This window comes from Lissotriton vulgaris, chromosome 1_1 (assembly GCF_964263255.1).
Source record: "Lissotriton vulgaris chromosome 1_1, aLisVul1.2, whole genome shotgun sequence".
NCBI classification, from domain to species: Eukaryota; Metazoa; Chordata; class Amphibia; order Caudata; family Salamandridae; genus Lissotriton; species Lissotriton vulgaris.
The window spans coordinates 290,918,658-290,938,684 of record NC_141685.1 but is presented as its reverse complement, the minus strand read 5'-3'; the positions used below and the strand labels follow the sequence as shown (position 1 = coordinate 290,938,684).

General features: G+C 41.4%; 1 protein-coding gene across 4 annotated transcripts in view; it reads right to left on the bottom strand.

Moving 5' to 3' along the window:
- Positions 1–20,027, bottom strand: part of SLC6A9 (solute carrier family 6 member 9) — a 602,921-nt gene that overhangs the window by 149,612 nt on the left and 433,282 nt on the right. The window lies entirely within an intron of this gene.

The following is a 20,027-nucleotide window of genomic DNA, read 5'->3' as shown; positions in this document are numbered from 1 at the left end:
ACCTCGGTAATAGCAGGAATATTAGAATGATAAAAATGGTTCAAACAGTTCAAATTCATGCAGTATATAATAACGAGGGAAGGAGAGGCAGAGCAAGCCTACTATTCCTTCCAGACCATGAGACAAGGGGGGGACTAGGTGATGGGAGGAACAACTTTGTTCCCTGCCCCACTTACATCGGAAAGAGGCAGCCTCCAGCAAACTCACAAAGAACTTGACACCAGTCCTTTGCCACCCTAGACCTCTTGGACCCTGGGCAGAGAGGAAGGAACATATCTGAACCACATGTGGGAGAAGCCTAGAGGTTTCCCCCACTTCAAAGGCTGACATCAGGTATAAATAGAGGACCCTCAAACCAACTCTTCAGTACACTCCTATACTTATGGGCATTATAGATGAAGGACTGCCTTGTTCGTTAGAGGAATGCCCTGCTGCTCAAGGCCTGCCTTGTTCTTCAGAGGACTTCCCTGCTGGTCGAGGCCTGCCTTGCTCTTCAGAGGACTGCCCTGCTGCCTGAGGCCTGCCCTGCTCTCTAAGTAGAAAGACTGGTTCTGCTCCCTTCATCACAAGCTAACCTGAGTGGCTCCAAGGGTCAGTTGGCTGACCTCCTGTTCTGAGCAACAAGGACACAAGTTCCAGAAGACTCCCTGCAACTGCTCAACTGACCCTACCTAGACCTGCAACTGGACCTGCCTGAGCTCTGCGGGCCTCTGCTGGAGTGAATTTCTGATCGCTTCTCTAATCACTTAATTGCAAGGGACACGAAGCTGACTTCATTGCATGCCGGCAATTAATCCTTGGTTACATCGAGGGAGAGAGAAGTGATTAGAGAAGCTATACGCAAAGTGGGTTGGGGGTATAGTTTTCACTGACCTACCGCCTTTACCCATAATTTACCTGGGCCTTTTTCGAGTTGATACACACCTGGGGTCTCAGATCGTCCATGGTCTTTTTACGACACAGATTCGTCACCTGATATATAATCATATTTACAGTCATTGTCTATCTGGGTTGTACAGTTTACCAACCATTGACTACTGTTATCGAAGTTAGATACTGATCAGGATTGCGATTATTGAAGCCACCATTTGACTATGTTAAACAATGAATATCCATAATGGTTCTGGATCAAGGATATACTGTGATCTTAATTACATGTGACCCATTCAGGGTTGGGATGTGTTTTTGTTTGTTGTCATCAGCGCAGTGCTCTACGTACCTGAGCCGCAGCCAGGTGAGGCGTAGTGCCATCCTCCTACCAACGAGGTAAGCGGGTGAGGGGCCTGAGTAAAAGCCCTAGATGTACATGATAAGACATCCTTGGTGATATGTAAAGCACACACCTACAGTTGGGTGCACTTCATTTTGCACTGACGTTATTTTTGTGATGTCTGTCTGTTGTCTTTGTCTGTCTTTCCAACTCAATCTTTTTTAGTAAACAGGAGGACCAGTACCTGTCAAGGGACATCCATTTCATTTGAAAACACGTAAAGTAACATTTTCATTTACTTTTTCCTTTGAAAACACGCAAAGTAACATTTTTATTTACTTTTTCTTTGATTAAGCAGTAGCAAGATGTGGTCCTGATGAATGCAGTAGGGCACCTATCTGGGTCCAGAGTCTGCAGAAACATGTCATGTCGACCGTTAAGATCTAAGTAGTAGTCATTTGCTCAATCTACTACATCCCTGCACTGATATTTTTAAACTTTGGAAACTTAGGTGATACCTAATAAAGTTTTTCTCCCCTAGTTCTCCAATTTTATATTTCTTCACACCTTGCACATCTATTTTTGCTTATTTTCATGCACTTCTTTTTCAGTTATCGTGTCAGATCATTAGCCTTACACTTTAAAACACACTAGGGTATCCACTGTTTAGATCCTAAGTGGTTATAGGATTTCCTCCTCGGTGTGAGGAGGCCTAGATGATGATAAGGGCGGAACCGATCGATAACTGATGGGTACTTTTCACAAATGTTGAGGTATCCTGTGATACTTATTTCACTCTGGTAGTCCACCTTTTTGGTATTTGAGTTGGGATTCAGACAGCGCACAGCAGAGAGGTTAATTAGACCCACAGTTACTTTTGTGGTTATGTTAAAAAAAAAAAACAATCATATAAAGGGGCATGGTAGGAATACTCTGCCCCCCCTAGGAACCGATGGAGGGGCACCCAAGTGGCCCCCCGGCCAAAGGACCAAAATAAAAAGAAATTGCCATGGTTTGCTGCAACCCCGCTGGATCACAGCAGAAAAAAACTAAATGGCTGCTGTTATTTTAGTATATATACATATATGAGGATGGGGCGTCAGAAGGGCCCTCCTTCCAAGCCCGTTTTCGGCCCTGGGGAACCCCCCCCCCCCGTCCCACCCCAACACCCCCTGCCCCCCCCACCCCACCCCCCATGGCCAAAAGTTTTTTTTTAAGGGGAGGGGGGCTGTGTGGACTCGGTTGGCTAGAGTTGGTATTTTACCAATTCAAAGCTGTAATATTGTGCCTGGAGTGATAAATGCCTTTTGTCATTTTACAGCTCGGCAAGGACAGCACTGTACTAGTCCTATGCTTAAAAACTTTGCTGTATAAATGGCAAAAGACTTTGTCATTTTCTATCTCGGCGTGGATAGCACTGTGCTAATCCTATGCTTAAAAACTTTGATAGAAAAACAGACATTTGAGGTGAGCAGATTTAGAGTGTCGCTGGTGTTGAGAGTGCTCTAACAGGAGCTGCTTTCCACCTAAACTTGAGAACTACCCAGAGTTCTCTCCTTCTTTTTTTCATAATTTATGCGTCACTCTATGCCTGAAAGGGTTTTGTTTTGATATATATATATATATATATGCACAATTAAATATATATAATAAAAAAGATTACTACTGTGCAGAGGTCAAATTCCAGTCTATCACAGCAAAACTGCAATTAACAAAGCCTTTTACTCCCTCACATGTCACATGCAACAATTATTTGACAATGGAACAAAACTCTCTTAATGATCACGAAGTCTCAATGGTATTTGACCATTTTTACCATAGTGCACAAATATAACCCTTTGATGATATATATATATATATATATATATATTTTTTAAATACATATGGAAAAAATGCCATAGCATAAACCATAAATTAACCATATATAAAGGTATACAGAGTCGAATATGTATTTATTACCAATGCTTTGCAGGGGTGGGGAGGGGAATGCATCGTGACCCACATGAGCCTTCGCTGCTGAGATATATTTTATATATATATATATATATATATATATATATATATATATATATATATACACAGCAGAAACCTCCGCCTCGCTAGTGCTGGAGCCTTTTACACAGCCTCGAACAGGAACAGGCATGAACCAAGGTATAGGATGCCAAGTATTACTTTATTTCTTGTGCTGTCGCCATAACGTTTCGGCTCTCTCGAGCCTTGATCACATGACAGCGTGCCATAAGGGTGAAAGTACTTTTAAAGTGCAAGTGCTACCATTTCATTGGGTTACAGTTTAGTAAACACAATAGACATACTTGATTACAATACCTCACTAAAATAGAAGATAAATACACAATAAAACCAAGTCACAATGCAGGTAAAATACCAACACTTTGAAAATATATTACACAATCTGACACATGATACCTGACTACAAATTATGATACTTATCATCATGGATGTCGTAAGTGTCAGGTATATTGTCATCAATATAAAATAATGGGTTATCCATACTAATATAATAAAGAGAGAGCCCAAACCTTTGAGGCGGGTAATCTCAGGAACCACAGCACCTATCACAACACCCAATTCAGCGTTGGAAAGGGCAGTTGCAGCAGAAGGACATAGGCTATGCAGACGCCCACCATATACATTTAAAAGGTAAAAGAACCGTGCCAGCAAAGTAGTCCCTTGTGGGCGTGTCTGCGTTGTGCTGTGGGCGTGTGCTGGGGGCGTGACAAACGCTGGGGGCCCTTCATGCCATGTCTCATATCGTGTGCTAATCTCACCCTGCTCCCTTTAAATACCCCTGCACCCCATAATCATAACCCACCCTTACTCCTTAAAAGACCCTAACACCCTTCAACACTAACCCATCTTAACCCTATAAATATACCCTGTACCCCAAACCTATCCCTAAACCCTAAAAATACCCTTGTACCCCAAAACCCAAACGCAGCCCTGACCCTATAAATACCCCTGTACCTCAAAACCCAAACCTACCCCTGAACCCTATAAATACCCCTGTACCTCAAACTCCAAACCTACCCCTGAACCCTAAAAATACCCCTGTACCCCAAAACCAAAACCTAGCCCTGAACCCTAAAATACCCCTGTACCCCAAAACCAAACCTAGCCCTGATCCCTTAAAATAACCCTGCACCCCAAAACCCAAACCTACCCCTGAACCCTAAAAATACCCCTGTACTCCAAAACCCAAAACTAGCTCTGAACCCTAAAAATAACCCTGTACCCTAAAACCGAAACCTACCCCTGAACCCTAAAACACCCCTGTACCCCAAATCTAGCCCTGAACCCTAAAAATACCCCTGTACCCCAAAACCCAAACCTAGCTCCGAACCCTTAAAATACCCCTGTACCCCAAAACCCATACCTATCCCTAAAACTACCCCTGTACCCCATAACCCAAAACTATATCTGAACCCTTAAAATACCCGAACACCCCAAAACATATACCTCAGTACCCCAAAACATATACCCCTATACCCATACTTACCTTATCCAAACATTAAAAAAACATGCTTTTACCATTCATGCATTTACAACGAATTTCGTTGTAAATGTATACGTGGTAAAAGCATATAAAATGTAATGCCATGCGTTATAATGGCATTGCGGAGTCATGGTACTTTCGCAATGAAAGTATGCGGAGTGATGGTATGCGGAAAGAAAGTTGCGGAATAAGGGGTGTTTACCCTCCCCCGGTAAGTACATTGGTGGCACGGCGGCCCACATCTCCAGCAACATACTCATATTTTTTCACCACCCATTTGAAAAATGCACAGGTCTCTCTCATTGATGGCCAGCACTGACATACACTTTTAGACACACCTCCCGCCACAAGTTCTAGAATTGCGAACTTTAGAGCTGGGAGCTACTTTCAAATCTCGGCATCAGCTCAACATCCTGTGATTCCAGGCAAATCGCTTTGTCTCCCCGTGCCTTCCACAAATGAATGTGTTCTTCTGTAATGTAAATTGTGCTCATGCCATGTTGTCGAGTTCGCGCTATATAATATTGCAAGGAAAAATAAAGTAGGGAAACTCGAGTTCACACACTACTGAACACGCACTCATAAGTGCATCAGCAGTGCACTGTGAATCGGAGCGTTTCGCAGGCCTGTCACAGATAAGAAATGCTATCAAAACTAAATCCTACAAAACAATATACTACTGGCAGGCAGCAATTCATACCCGGACAACGTCGGGATGGGCTCGTAGTATATATATATGTTGCTGCAGTCTGTGGTCAGCCCTGTACGTTTCCCTAGGGCAATCCCAGAAGTGCCTCCCACCTTCTCTAGGGGAAGAGGACAATAAGTAGCGAGGTGTTAGTTGGTGCATGTGAGGTTCTGTGAGAGGCTCATTAATAGAGGTGGGCAGAATTTGCGTAGTCATGCTACGCAAAGCTCAGTGAAATGGTAAAAAATCTCAACGAGCAGGCATAAGTTCTGCGAACCAGCGGAATTGCTTGTTCTGCCCGTTTGCGATGTCTTTTATCTGTTTGCGAACGCTGTTTGCATGCTCAGTTAGAAATATCTTGCAAACACGCATTTTGAAAGCGCGAACAAGCAAAAAATTCTGCCAAGCCGCGGATTGCGGAATTTTTGGCAAGTTCACGTTCTCTACGGAACGCAAAATTTCCCAAGCGGAACGGAATTTACCGCACAGTCCTACTCATTATACTGCGTCATCCAAGGGCGCACCAATCATAGGCCTTCCTAGAATCTCATGGGATGAATAATGTGGTACGTGTTGAATCGTAGAGTCATCCACGGTTCTCAGAAGGTTTTCTGTAGCTAGGAACAAGTCTTGGCCCAAAAGACTTGCCTTATCGATTTGTAGCAGATCTAAAAACGACAAAGAATCCTGAATTAGGAACCACATTCTGTGGGTTTACTTATGAGGGAGTAGATGTGGATTAAAGACTAAACCGTGGTAGCAAAATTAAATGACCCGAGTTCTAAATCAAGGTTCACTGATTTCCACATTGACTGATGCAATGCAAATCACTTTATCGCCAAATTTAGGTCTCAATTTATTTCTGCAAAAATAGGAAGGTTCAATACAAAAGCACTATGAAACACTCCGACATATACTTATGGCAGCTGTACAACATGCCCGAAAAAAACACTGATAAAGCACCTAGATCTCACTTGGGTTTTAGCACCTGGCTTTGCCAATGTTGGTTTTTATGGTACATGTGCTGCGTTTTATTCTGGCTATCTTGAATGTTGCGTCAGTGCTTTGTTCGACTGCTGCCTTTTTCAGTATGGTATCTCTGCTATATAAGAATTATCAGTACAGTATCTGCTTTCTGCACAACTTCTGCTGGTTTCTACATGGTGCCTACACTGTTTTTCATGAATGTCCTCACTGTGAGCTCATGCAGCTATTTTCAGTACTGTATCTGTACTATATGTTTTTTCCTGTATCTGCACTATGCTCTAAAGTGTCCCGCCCATCTCCAGTGCCGTCTGGGCCCTGCCCTGGCCAGCCCTGGTCCATGCACTCTTGCTGTTTCCTCCTCGCCATGTAACAAATGGGGGTTTTGGCAAGAGCACAGTAAGGCTGTGCCAGATATTCAATGAACAAAGAAATTGCCAGTACTGCGCAATAATTTGTACTATTCACTAGGTATTGAGCAGAAATTTACTCAAACCAAAGACCACTAGTTCAGTCTGAAAATTATGTAACAAAAATGATTTTATTTCATTTTGAAATTTGTTTTCTTTTTCTTTTCTTTTTACTTGTTTTTAAAAAACAAGATAACCGATCAATTTGAACAAACGTGTGATTTGGTTAACTGTTGACAAAGAATTCATCTAGAGGTCAACATTTAACATTATAGTTTGACAGATTAATTGAATCCACAAAAACCAAAAGACAAAAAGGAGGTATCAAAACCTAGACCATTAATCAATGATACAACATAGAAAATGACGCTTTTTGGACAACAATCAGACAATAGACAACATATAATAGTGATACGGTTGGAACCTGTATTGTTTAAATTCAAACCTTTTGAGCTATGGCTTATTGCAGAAGTTCTGCATTGGTCATAGATAAGCCTATACACACAAATGAAAACAAGCCTGTGTAAATATTTCTTTTTCATATACGACCACACGTTGATTTTATGTTTGCAATTATTCAAGAAAAGCAAGGGTTGGTCGCAGTTTAGAATGAATCAAAAATGAGAAGGGGAGAGGGGGGGTCGACGCGTTTCGAAGCCCTGTTTCATTACAGGGGTTCTCTTCAGGACCAACAGACAAAATCTGAAAAACATAAGTGAAAACAAACACTCAGTCAAAAAACACACTTGAAAGAACCTCAACTCACGTACTGATCAGCACGATCTATTGTTATACCTGTGTTATCAAGTAATGGTGTCGTAGTCATAGAATCTGGAATAAAAAGAAGAACCAAACTAAGTCTCTTGCAGAGCATTGGACTTGTATACAGACTGTTTCAGAACGGGAAGCGACTTACATGGTTCTTGGCAAGGTCAGTCACAAAATTAGTTTGAAGTAATCCGGCTTTTGAATCCCGATTTTGCAGTCGATTTTTGAGCTGTTCTAAAAAGGAGGGAATACCGAGGGGATGATTGGCATGGCGTCAAATAATGATAAAGTTAACATTTAAGAGAACACTGTTTTTGAGAAGTCAAGCCGGTTTCCCATATGCAGGTAGATTTGGCAATTGGTATGGGGCCGAAAAAAACGTAGTCCGTAGTATTTAATTAAGGCAACAGATGATTGCTAGCGTGGAGCGATAGTTATGCACGGGCTCAGCGGCAGAGCGTGATTGACGAGTGGCGAATTGAAATGGTGCTGCTCGATGATGAGAAGTAAAGCCGATTTCCCATATGCAGGTAGATTTGGCAATTAATATGGGGTCTAAAAAACTTAGTCCGTAGTATTTAATTAAGGCAACGGGTGATTGCTAGCGTGGAGCGATAGTTCTACACAGGCTCAGCGGCAAAACGTGGTTTGCAAGTGGCGAATTGAAATGGTGCTGCCAATGCGAGTCGCGCTCATGCGTTTCGTCGTACATTTGGGCGAGTGGGTGAAAACATAGTCGATTACCTTTTTGGTGGCTCTGTTCTCCTTCACTCACTTTTCTCTTTCGTACGGAAAACGCCGTATACTCTGGCATGTTCAATTACAAATGAAAGCGGAAGCGGATATAAAGAGCGCCCGGTGCTCATGGGAGATGTAGTCTCCACAGGGTATTTTGCTCGTATACACGCGAGGGTGAATTGCACTTGCTTGGTAACTACGGCGAAGGGTTAGGTCGCACCCTACGTTTATTTTGTTGAACACGTTGAAGTTTCTATGTTTGCATCTGGTCGATCGGTCGATTGCATGCAATTACATGAGTCATTGGTTTCAAGAAGAGACGCCTTTAAGAAGTAAAAACTATATTTCAAGGAGAAAGTATTTTTTATATATTGCAAGGATGTAAAAGTGGGGGTGTCACAAAACTTGTTTTGCTCATCTTATAAAAACGGTATTCCAGCCTGTTATTGATTATGCAGTTGAGCTCACAAATGATACAATTCAGACATCTCATTTAGGCCAGTGATGGTAGTATTGAACTTAAGAATTAACATTGCTTCCCTCTGTCTTAACTTGGCCTCTAGATCTCCACCTCGTGGATCTGGTTCTATTTTTGATATGATAGTCCATTTGAATTCCTCATCCCCATGCGATTCATCAATCCAGTGTTGGACAAGTGGAGCTGTTAAGACTTTCTTTCTAATGCGGGATTTATGCTGTGACATTCTCTGTCTAGCTTCTTGATTAGTTTTTCCAATATAGACCTTGTTACAAGTACAGATGATGGCGTACACTATATTCCGCGTTTTGCAATTGGTGAACTGGTCATGTTTCCATGACACGCCACCATGTTGAAAGAGGTCACCTTCAATTGTTGAATTGCAACATAAGCAAGTGCCACATTTGTGATGGCCTTTGATGGGGGGTAGGCTGACATAGTCTCTTAGAGTCAATGTCTTGGGTTTCGGTACGGCCGCTCTGACGATCTGATTGGCTATGCATGTGTCTTTTTTGAATGCAAAGAGTGGCACTTCTTTCAACTGTTCATTGATTTCTTTTACTAAATGCCAATTTTGATGGATTGTTTTTTTCAAAAAATTGGACGAAGGACAGAAGGTGGAGACACAAACCGTCCGGTTTAGATCTTTCTTCTCTCTCTTCTGGAGTAGTGCTTCCCGTGGTGTCCACCACGCTCGTTTTATTGCATTTTTCAACAGTTTGGCTGGGTAACCCCGATCTAATAGTCTCTCTCTTAGGATGTTTGCATGTGACAGATATTCATCCTTAAACGTACAATTTCTCCGGATTCGGAGGAACTGCCCTATCGGTAAATTTTGTTTTAGGTTTCTAGGATGATTGCTGGAATAATCCAAAGCTTTGTTGCGGTCAGATTTCTTCCTAAATAGGGTTGTTACTAGTTGGCCGTCTGCACAATAAATTTCAACATCCAAGAAGGAGAGGCGTGTTGGAGATGATTCAAGACTGAATTTGATGTTTCTTGTTCTGTCATTGAGCCATATGCGAAACAACTCAAGCTGTTCATTGTTCCCAGTCCATGTGAAGAACACGTCATCAATGAAACGAAGCCAACCCCCAATCCACTCATGAAAGGGGTTGTTATTGTATATGAAAGTGTCCTCATACTGACTCATGTATAGTATAGCTAGCTCAGGGGCAAAAGGACACCCCATAGCTACTCCTTGGGTTTGAAAGTAGAAGTCGTCTTTAAATTTAAAGTAGTTTTTAGTGAGGGCCATTCTTGCTAACTCCAAAAGGAATTCTGTTGGGATTTTTGAAGGCATATCTCGTTGGTTCAGGAATATCTCGAGGACTTCTAGGGCTTGATCCTGGGGGATTTGGGTATATAATGAAACAATGTCCATAGTCACTAGGAGATCATGTTCTGGGTTGAATGGAAGTTCATGTAGTCTATTCAAAAAATCTGTTGTGTCTTGAAGAAAAGATTTAACTTGAGTGCAGAATGGTTTAAGAAAGAAGTCTATAAACTTAGAAACAGGTTCAAACAGTGAACCACACCCCGAGATGATCGGTCTCCCTGGTGGAGTTTGTTCGTTTTTGTGTATCTTGGGGAGTACATAAAACAGAGGGATCCGAGGGTGCTTATTGCAAAGATAGTTGTATTCTTGTTTCCCTAAAAAACCTTGTTCCAGTCCTCTAGTCAAAATTTCCGATAGTGTGTTTTGAAGTTCCTTTGTTGGGTCATAGTTGATTTTCCGGTAGCACTTTTCATCGGTCAATTGTCTTGTGGCCTCTGCCACGTATTCTGACGTTCCCCAGATGACGATAGCTCCGCCTTTATCGGCTTGTTTTACTATAATGCTTGCGTCATTTTTAATTGAAAGCAACGCCTGTTTTTCTTGGCGAGATAGATTAGGTGAAACAAAATCCTTATTCTTTTTTTCGTGTGAGGCAATGGCAGATAATACAGTTTTTTCAAAATAAAAGACCTCCTTGGGCAATTTATGGATGGGTGGAGTAAAGTTTGATTTTTTCTTTAATCCCGTGGTCTCTGTCTGTGGGCCCATTTCTTTATCTGCGAAGAATATGATTAAACGTATCTTCCGGCAAAATTCAATGAACTCCAATTTTAGTCTCACGAAATCAGTGGCTTTGGATGGGACAAAAGTGAGTCCTTTTTGAAGTGCACTTATTTCACTTGAGGTGAGTGTTTTTTTTGAAAGATTGAAGATAGACGTTTGATTCAATTCTTGTAGTTTTGTCGCCCCTCCTTTTTAGAACAGCTCAAAAATCGACTGCAAAATCGGGATTCAAAAGCCGGATTACTTCAAACTAATTTTGTGACTGACCTTGCCAAGAACCATGTAAGTCGCTTCCCGTTCTGAAACAGTCTGTATACAAGTCCAATGCTCTGCAAGAGACTTAGTTTGGTTCTTCTTTTTATTCCAGATTCTATGACTACGACACCATTACTTGATAACACAGGTATAACAATAGATCGTGCTGATCAGTACGTGAGTTGAGGTTCTTTCAAGTGTGTTTTTTGACTGAGTGTTTGTTTTCACTTATGTTTTTCAGATTTTGTCTGTTGGTCCTGAAGAGAACCCCTGTAATGAAACAGGGCTTCGAAACGCGTCGACCCCCCCTCTCCCCTTCTCATTTTTGATTCATTCTAAACTGCGACCAACCCTTGCTTTTCTTGAATAATTGCAAACATAAAATCAACGTGTGGTCGTATATGAAAAAGAAATATTTACACAGGCTTGTTTTCATTTGTGTGTATAGGCTTATCTATGACCAATGCAGAACTTCTGCAATAAGCCATAGCTCAAAAGGTTTGAATTTAAACAATACAGGTTCCAACCGTATCACTATTATATGTTGTCTATTGTCTGATTGTTGTCCAAAAAGCGTCATTTTCTATGTTGTATCATTGATTAATGGTCTAGGTTTTGATACCTCCTTTTTGTCTTTTGGTTTTTGTGGATTCAATTAATCTGTCAAACTATAATGTTAAATGTTGACCTCTAGATGAATTCTTTGTCAACAGTTAACCAAATCACACGTTTGTTCAAATTGATCGGTTATCTTGTTTTTAAAAACAAGTAAAAAGAAAAGAAAAAGAAAACAAATTTCAAAATGAAATAAAATCATTTTTGTTACATAATTTTCAGACTGAACTAGTGGTCTTTGGTTTGAGTAAATTTCTGCTCAATACCTAGTGAATAGTACAAATTATTGCGCAGTACTGGCAATTTCTTTGTTCATTGTTTCCTCCTCGCCGGCTCTGAGGTCTTCAAGATGCAGTGAAGGCCCTCTCAGCCCTACAGACTCATCCTCCCTTGTATGGAGCTGATGATAGCTGAACAGACATGATGCAGCTTGACAGCAAGCTTCAAGCACACCCTTCCACTGAACAACACCAGCCATTCCCCTGTCAGGGTTCACGCTGCGATGTGCCCGTGGCTAGAGGAGCATCAGGGTATCAAGACGAGTAACTCAAGATGTCTACTGAGCTGAGCAACTAGGGGCGAGCCGGATAGCTCCAAAATAACCCACACTGCCGCAATGAACAGAGAGAGCACCAAAAGAAGGGGTACAACTGAAAAGCGTAAAGCCAGCCACGAATACCCAGCACCGCCATAAAAAGAAATTCCAGTTTAACTAGTGGTTCTAAAGCGTAAGCTCCTGCATCTGCGGTGAACTGTGTACGATTGACATGTGGTTCCCGCAAGGAAAGGCGGTTCAGGAGGGACAGAGATTTCAGCAATGCCGAGGAGGTCCAGAAATGACAAGCGCAATGAGAAGGGACTCAGCAATCCTTAGCGATTCGAGTGATAAACAAGCATTGGCCAAGCCAATAGGTCTCTCCTATGCAGGAGCTATTGACCAAGCCAATGTGTTTTAGCCAAGATATACGCTAGTGCGGATTATGCTCAGCATGAACAAAAGTTAGTGGCATAAAGGAGAGTGGCGTAGAGTAGATTGTGGTGGATTGTCAGAGTGGCATAGAGGGAAGTGGAGTGTCATGGAATGAAGTGGAGTAGCAAAGAGTGTTGTGGAGTGTCATGGAGGGAACAGAGTGTCAGAGTGGAAGGGCATGGTGTGGAGGAGAGTGTCAGACAGTAGCGGCTGGTGATGTGGAAGAGTGGTGGGTGGGGGAGGGAGGAAAAAAATAATTATATATATTATATATATATATATATATATATATATATATATATATATATATATATATATATATATATATATATATATATATATATATATATATATATTTCACAACTCCCTTCTATCATGAAGGGAAAAAGTCAGCACTCACAAAAGTTCCTTTCCCAATCCTTTTTATTTCGTTATCATTACTCCAGCATTGCAAAGTAAGAACCAACGCGTTTCGCAACCAACTGTTGCTTGTTCACCGTCAGTGCAGTAAAGTTCATACTCCTCCTATATTTCGAACCCGCCGGAACTCCTCTGTTACTGATCTCACTTCCTGTTTACTTACAGGAAGTTAGATGGGAAATGGAGTTTTTTGCAAAAGATCAACAAATTCTATGTTTTTAAACACAAAATTATCATTATGGCAGGCGGCAATTACATTTCAGCGATATAACATCATGTGTCCTTAGCCCTCATTATTGTTTCAGTGGTCCAACATCCTCATATACTTTATCCAACATTTGCGTCATATTATTTAACGTGAAACAATCTAGTCCTCTAGTGGGTAGTTTAATCATCAGCCGCATTTCTATCAAGACTTGGCTTTTATAGTTAAAGCAATATTCACACAATAACTGCCCATCTTAAAAATTCGAGCATTTTGGTGCATGGGACATCACAAATATATTTGGAAGTATGAGCCAGCATTTCCCCAGAACTAATAATACAGTGGAAAACGGAATTACAGGCTTGCCAAAAAAGAATGCATTATCATGTTAAAAGGTGATGCTCCCAATGCATTATGGACATTATAGGAACAAGAGACTACGGAAAGACGCTGTAGCCTTTAAAAGACGGACTAAATCTTAGTCTTTAACAATGCTCACCTGTGAACAAGACTCCACGAGAGTTGAAACGCGTCAGGATTGAAAGGATTGAATCTGTTGCCACGTTCGAAATTTGCAATAAAGAAGTGCTGTTTTTCATCTAACTCCGGTCTGCGGCATGCTTCTTTGTATTCTTCAAGGGAGGTTATGTTGGATATAAGCGGGGTGCTCCGATACCCGCGTGCCGTGGCCACCCTGTTGAGGTCAAGGGGCTCAAGATTGGAGCAAACTACGTTGGATGCAATTAACTTTGAGCCCGACCCGCCTGCGTGACACACTGAACTAAAAGGTATGAAAATTGTTTCACCGTGTATCATGAAGTGTAGCAGAGCAAGGGAAGTCAAATGGACACTGGCCCCTTTGATGGAGTTAGATAAACGGGCACTGCAGAGAAAATGTGGCATCTTAAAAATTCGAGCATTTTGGTGCATGGGACATCACGAATATATTTGGAAGTATGAGCCAACATTTCCCCAGAACTAATAATACAGTGGAAAACGGAATTACAGGCTTGCCAAAAAAGAATGCATTATCATGTTAAAAAGGTGATGCTCCCAATGCATTATGGACATTATAGGAACAAGAGACTACGGAAAGACGCTGTAGCCTTTAAAAGACGGACTAAATCTTAGTCTTTCACAATGCTCACCTGTGAACAAGACTCCACGAGAGTTGACACGCGTCAGGATTGAAAGGATTGAATCCGTTGCCACGTTCGAAATTTGCAATAAAGAAGTGCTGTTTTTCATCTAACTCCGGTCCGCGGCATGCTTCTTTGTATTCTTCAAGGGAGGTTATGTTGGAGATATATATATATATATATATATATATATATATATATCAACACATCCAGTAACGTGAATCAATAACTCACTGGTGCCGCGGCCTCAATTTAAAAAAACTGTTTTTATTTAGCAACGGGTGCCCAACGTGTTTCGCTGTTAACCTCACAGCTTGTTCCCATGAACAAGCTGTGAGGTTAACAGCGAAACGCGTTGGGCACCCGTTGCTAAATAAACACAGTTTTTTTAAAATTGAGGCCGCGGCACCAGTGAGTTATTGATTCACAATACTGGATGTATTGGTGTATTCGGGAGTGGCGTCCCTGCCGCACTGCCCGCCGTGAAAGCGGCTCGGAATTCGCCCAGTTGTACGTTTGGATATATATATATATGTATATATATATATATTTTTTTATATTTTTTTTAACTTACCTACAGCCGGCCGCGTCCCTCTTTTCTGCACCTCTTCTTGCAGGCACAGGCTCCCCCGACTCCACTGTGGCTAATCCGGACACTGCTCTCATTTCATGAGAGCAGCGTCAGGATTGGCCTGAGCGCCGAGGATTTGCGCTCCCTGGGAAACTGGGAGCTGTGCCTGCTATCTCCAACCCACCAACGCAGCTGAGTTGGAGAAAGCTTCAGTGCGCATGACAGTTTCGCCGGCCTAAGACAGCCGGCCAAACCATCATGTGCACTGATCACAGTGTACTACCACTCCTGTACCTGTCATCCCCCATGGCCCCGTCCCCAATTACACAGCAGAAAAGGAAAAATAAAATGATAATAAAACATGCTTATTCTCATTTTATTTTTCCATTCCTGATGTTTTGAGGCAGCTGGCGGAGGGTGACGCTCTTCCGCCATATTGAAGGAGCCGTGGCTGGTCATAGAATTCAGTGGAGTTGAATGGAGTAGAATGACAGAGTAGAGTGACGTAGGGTGAAATATATTGTCAGACTGGAGTGGCATAGAGTGGTGTAGTGTTGTTGAGTGGAGTGGCACAGAGCAGAGTGGAGCGGCATAGAGTAGGAGAGTGGAAAGGCATATTGTGGAGTAGAGTGTTTTGGAGTGGCATACAGTGTTGTAGAGTGGCATAGCATGATGTGGAATGGAGTGGCATGGAGTGACAGAGGGAGTTGTGTAGAGCGGAATGTCATTGACTGTCATTTAGTGGAGTAAAGTGATGTAGAGTGGAGTGGTGCACCATAGACTGCAGTGGCTCAGACTGCAGTGCCATAGATTAGTGTGGTGCAGAATGTAGTGACATAGAGTAGATTGTTTCGCAGTAGAGTGAAATGGCTCAGGGTAGAGTAAAGTGGAGTAGATTGACAGAGTAAAGTGGTATTGAATACAGTGGCATAGGGTGCAGTGGTGTAGAGTGCAATGGTGCAGAGTAGATTAGAGTAGCATAGATTTTGATTTGTGCATTTATAAAACGCACGAATGCCTGGAGGCATCTAGGCGCTGAGGTCAGAGAGATCAAATAACGTTGCCGATGTAGCTGTAGATGACGTTAGTTGGTGAAGAGCCACGTTTTGTAGCACTCTCCTGAACAATAGAAGCGTAGGGCTATTCTTTACACTGACCGGGAGTAGGTTCCATGTCTGGACTGTCCCTAGCAGAAAGCTTCTTCCGCCCTAGCATGCTTTCTTGAACCTATGCATTTGTAGGAGTTTACCATGTTCAGATCTTAGACTTCTGGAATACCAATTAAGATGAGACCTCAAGAATTGAGGACCGGAACAGTGTAGTGCTTTGAAGTCTAGGCACTGGGATTTAAACTTAATCCTCTTGTCCACTGGGAGCCACTGCAGGGTTCTTAGACAGTGGGAGAGAGGCTGGAACCTAAGGATATCCAATAATAATCTAGATGTCGCGTTTTGAAGACGCTGCAACCTCTATAGATGCTGTAATTGGATCCCCATGTACAGAGCAATACTACAGTCCAGCCTGGACAAGGCTAATGCTGTAACCAGTGTTTTTATGGAATCTGGCAGAATGAAAGGGCAAATGTTCCTGATTATTTTTAGGATGAAACAAATGGTTGAGGTGAGGGTATTGATCTGATTTTCGAATGTCAACTGGTCATAAAAAATTAACCCACGGTTTTTTACCTTATGCACTGGAACTAGGATATTGCCCAAACTGGAGTGCCACCATCTAGGTGACCAAAAGGATATATCGGAACCCAGCAGCAAAACCCCTGTCTTTCCCCCGTTTACCTGCGTCATGCAATTATCTAAAAAATCAGCTGCCTCATCAAATTCACTTGAGACTGACACCACTAACTGGGTGTTGTCAGCCTATGAGACCACTGAGTAGCCCAACTGTTTGATGATTGTGGCCAGCGGGGTCACATATAAATTAAAAAGCGTGGGGTTCAGGGACTTGCCATGTGGCACACTACAGGGAAGTTTAAAGGGCTCGGATGAAAAGGCCCCGGATTCTACTGAAAGGGTCCTATTGGAGAGAAAAGATGTCAGCAGCAGTAGAGCGCTGTCTCTGATCCTGTTGGCTGATATTTTGTGGTTAGTGTGTCAAATTTCGCCAATAGATCTAACAAAATCAGGGTGGCCTCACCAGTGTCCAGTATTGCTCTTAGTTCTTCTGCAGCCATGACCAGAGCTGTATCAGTTTATATTGAACTTAATTCCTTCTTCTTCTTTATACGAGTATCTAATAAGAGATGTAGATTCTTACCCCTCTTTCTTCTATTTCGATACTAGAAGGAATTGAGAATGTCTCTTTAAGTTACCAATAACATTTCACTTATAATTAAATGTGCCGGTACCGTAATTGTGAAATGTTTTTAAATACTCTGTATTAATGCTTATCTCCCCATCTCCCCATCTTCCCTCTTTTTGTAATTCTTCGGTTCTGTATATTGGTTAGTAATCAATAAAATACACAAGCCTCAAACCTCACACGCGATTTTAGTAGGAAACGTCCGTTCTCCTGCTTTACTCAATTTTTTGAAGTATACGGCTTTAAGCATCGGTTTTAGATATTCACGTGACGCCTGATGCATATACTTAAAGACGGGCTTCTAATTAGGACAGATGATGTTATCCGTAACGGCCGTAGGACGCCAGCAGCCATCCTTTGCAGCGCCACGGACCTACCTGTTTGTAGCTCCTAACTTCTTGTATACGGTAAGGAACGCCATATGAATCGTGTTAGTGGTTAGAATCCTGTTAGCTCATTTTACATATGAGCTTTATTGCTCTACCTTTAATACTGCTAAACTATTTAAAAACGACCATTACACTTTATGTTTTTGTAGATAACTGCCGTAGACATGAAGCTGATTTAAGCAAACGCGACTCGTGTCCGACATTAAAGAAAGCGGTTTTCGGCGATTTTTAGCAGCAGGGGAACGTGGTTCACCGCGACCCAAAATATTCCGTCACAGCGGTCTGCTGATAAGTCACAACTTTTAACACGTATATGTAAGTTTAGCTCACCCTTTGAAAAATTGGATTTTTATTATTTTGTGAGCTATATCCACTGTAGACACAGTTACAAATACAAGAGTCCATGTAGCTCATGATCTGCTTTCTATATTTGTCTTCCATGATTGCAATTTAGTGCCAATACAGAGAAGAAGACGTAGCACAGAATATTCTACGTGTCTAAATACATAGATAAAGTTTAGCAACTTCTTCACGTTTTTAATAGGTAAGCATTTTCACTAACTACAGCCCTTATTAAGAAGCGGAATGAAAGGGATCTTTAATAACGAGTGATATATAACAGGTCCATAGTTGACTATCTTTACCTCGAATATTTAGACAAATAAAAGGTCATCTTAACAAATAAGAGATACTACACTCTCTATGTCTAATGAATCCAACATGATAATGAGGAGGGTAACAATCTATCTCTAAACGTAACAATTCAGAAATTCAGCCAGATTATATATATATATATAAAATGAATATGTGTAAATCAAATGCTATGCTCTCCCCTTAAAAAAGATCTTTAGTTTTGTCTTTTTAGGGGCATTGAAATCACTATACATAAGGACTAGGACTAAATAGTCTAGCTTTATTTATCAATAACCGCTTTGTCCAATTATTAACAACCTTGTTTGCTAAGCATCTAGATAGTCTGGATCATTTTTCATCACGCTCTATATTGTTGTCTGATACATATCCTTTTTAAACCCACAGACACTGTATGGTATACTCTCTCCACCATTAGAGTTTGAATTGCCTAAGAAAATACAATCCTTTTTCTAGCCACTGGGTAGAGATCCTGATTAGTAAGTATGCGCAGTCGATTTTGCTTAGCTTCATTTAACACCTTGGCTGCTATGGCTTTTCCCCTCCTGTGCTGATTTATTGATAACCCCATTGTTCATGACGAGCTCAGCTCGTCATAAGCACAGCTCCAGTGTGCCTCATGACGAGCTGAGCTCGTCATGAGCATCGAAGGTGTTAAACCTATCATATAATCTCCAAGGTCTATATAGTAGATATCAGCAAGTACTGATTATCTGATTTCGATCTCAAGCCCTCTTTCCACTGCCCATCACCAGTATTGTAGTACCATATTAGTACTATGGCATATCAATAGCATTGCCCAATACCATGTTTCTTTCCCTTTTGCTTTTCCCTCTCTCCCCCCCATTTCCTTCTCTCCCTCCTCTCTACCTTTTTCCTTCTCTTTTCCCTCCACCCTCTCTCTTCCTTCCCCTCCTTTCCATCTCAATTTTGAGTTATATAGCAACTGCTTAAATACAGGAAGATTGATTTTGTATCTTGGCCAACAATTATTATATTGCTATAGCAAGTAGGGAAGGTGTAATCTATAAACTTGTTTAAAGATAATAATGTGTTCTATTTGTTCTGATCTGTAGGTGTTAAACAAAATACGTCTTGTATAATATGTCGTTAGTGAATAACAAACCTTTTTAATTTTATGTGATTGAATTGAATGTATTTTTATATTCCTTTTAAACTGTACATTTCAGATATATTGTGGTTCCTGAAGAAGGCGTTTTCAGAAACACCGAACCGCGCGTCGAGAAAGTACTGTCTGCCACTTTATGTTTCTTTTAAATATTATGTGAATATATTTTTTATGAAAATTGTAATAATTCTTGGTAATTTGTTAATTTTTGTAACATTTTTGTATGTAATGTATGTTTTTATATGAATATCTATTAAATGGAATAGAGTTTCTATAACTGAATAAAATTGTTAGTATAATTTTTTTAATGTCAATTACCTTCCTTCTTGCCTGCTAGAATTGTGCTATTATTCACACACATGTTATGTCCCTGTCCTAGGAACTGATAATTCCGATCAGGGGGTCCTTGTTGCTTACATTGCAGAGCTGTATCAGTTCCATGCCCCTCCCGGAACCCGTATTGTGAGGGATCTAGGAGGTCACTGGAAGACCTCCTAGATACAAGAGTTGATTGT